Source organism: Pteropus alecto, unplaced genomic scaffold, assembly GCF_000325575.1.
Source record: "Pteropus alecto unplaced genomic scaffold, ASM32557v1 scaffold121, whole genome shotgun sequence".
Taxonomy (NCBI): domain Eukaryota; kingdom Metazoa; phylum Chordata; class Mammalia; order Chiroptera; family Pteropodidae; genus Pteropus; species Pteropus alecto.
Window position 1 is genome coordinate 9,119,436 of NW_006434369.1, and position 2,250 is coordinate 9,121,685.

Genomic DNA, 2,250 nt, shown 5'->3' on the forward strand with positions numbered 1-2,250 from the left:
TACCCAGATCAAAATATAGAACATTTTCAGCCCCTCAGAAGATTAATTCTACTATTTTGAGAGGACACAGTCAGTCTATAGAATCTGGTAGATGGCCTGTCTCCAATAACTGCCATAGCATTTTCTAATTGTATCATAAAATAAAAAATTGGATGTAGTTTTCCCATTTCTCTTGCCACTATTTGTGAAGCTACTACACATGTTTTCTTATTCTTTTGGAAAGTATGTGCCTAATTTTCCCTTTATGGCCCAGAGATATTAACTCTATTAGCCTACTCCACACTGGCTCTTGAGATTAAGAACCAGGCCTGTCTTCTTCACTCCTGTAACCGCAGTCCTTATGTGTTTATGGACATTTGTTGAACGAATGCTGAATAGACGCATGACATTAGAAAACAATAGGAGACATGTTCCAACTTCAAAAAGTTTTCTATCATGTAGACAGGTTAAGAGGAGTTTGGTTAAAATTCATTCCAAATGAACTAGAAATATTTTGTGAGTAATTATACAACAAAATATCATCAGTGCAAAATTATTCATACTGACTCAAACTTCAATAAACTAAAAACTTACAGGAAACAGAGGAAGCAGAGAAAAGAGATCATCAGAGTAGGAGCCTAATTAAAGAGAGTTGTTTCCTGGATGAGGAGTTCAGGTCTTGAGAGATGCAGAGAGAATAAACTATGAAGAAACTATGCCAGATTAGAAGAAAGATTTGAGCAAAGTCTAAAGGGAAAACATCTAGCCAGTTTTGTGAAGTGAAATATAAGTACATTATCTGAATTGAAAATAGAAAATGTATGTCGAGTAGAAATAACAGAGGTAGGAGTAAAGTAAAAATAAAGCCAGTTGATAGAGGGCTAAAGTAATAAGCTGAATTTTTATTGTACCACTGAATGTACCACACATAGCATTCACAGAAGCTTGTTCTGACAGTTATGTAGAGGGCAGAGGAAAAGCTAAATGCAAATAAACTGATTAGGAGCTGCTTCACAATGCAGATATGAACCTCACTTGGAGTAGTTAGTAGTAGCGATCATGAGCAAGAGATCATGAGCATCTAAGAACTTTACTGAAGCTTTAGAAGGTAAAGGGGATCAGGTGTTCATACCTAGGAAAACTGGTGCTAGTCCCAGAAATGGGAAATTGGGGATCAGATGACCTCCTGGAAGAGAAACTGATCGTTTTAACTCACTGTTCTATTTGGTGTCGAGCATGTTTTATGTCTGATATTTGGGCAACACCAAACTCATATTTGGAATGACTGGACCACGGAGGAGGAGGAAGGCAGGTATTCCCATTCCATTCCATTCCCTGCCTGGAATACTTAGAATCAGTAAGCTCACTACCGCCTAAAGTTTAGACTATGTTACCCACACTTGTTATCTTCTAGGCACAGTTAATGTCTTTTATACACATGCCCTCCAGGAGAAGTATGAAAGAGACAATAAGAGATAAGCCTGGAGAAAATGATGGGGCCACCGCTTTCTGTTTAGGTAAAAGGAGCCTCAGCAGCTTAAAGACTTTGTCTGCAAACATTTGAACATCCCTGACTTGGAGCCAGTAAAGGAAACACTAGAACTTCCCACAACTGCACATCAGACCTTAATAGTACCAAAAGCTAGACAGCAAGATGATTGTGTCTCTTTAAAAGGTGCCAGATGATTAATAACTGTTTATATCTTATTTGTAGATATGCCAGAAAAGATAGACACAATCAGAACACATTCTTTAGAGTAGAAACTGATCACAGGCTGGAATTTATAAAATCCTCACATACTATGAACAGCATTTATTTCATCATTGTCTAGGTATATAACTGGTGGTTTCTTTTGCCTAAATTATCAAACACTGAACATTGCTGGAGGCAGAATAGCAGAACTGAGGGAGCAATAACAAGGTCTGGCATGACCGTTCTTAGACAGAGTGAGTGGGAGAGTACTTACTACCTTTGGAGGAAATAGCTAACTGTGGATATGAAAATAATACAGCCCAACCAGACTTCACCAGGCTCTGGAGGGAACATCCAGTTCTCATAGCAGCAAAGAAGGGAACACAGGAGTTAGGTGGCCTTTTCTGCCAGTAACTTTTCAGTAAGTTGTTCAGGTAATTTATGTCATTGAACTATATAATTTGTCATCTTCCAGACAGCAAAATAACCAAATACACACATACTAAAAAAAGAAAGGAAGAAAGGAAGGAAGGAAGGAAGGAAGGAAGGAAGGAAGGAAGGAAGGAAGGAAGGAAGGA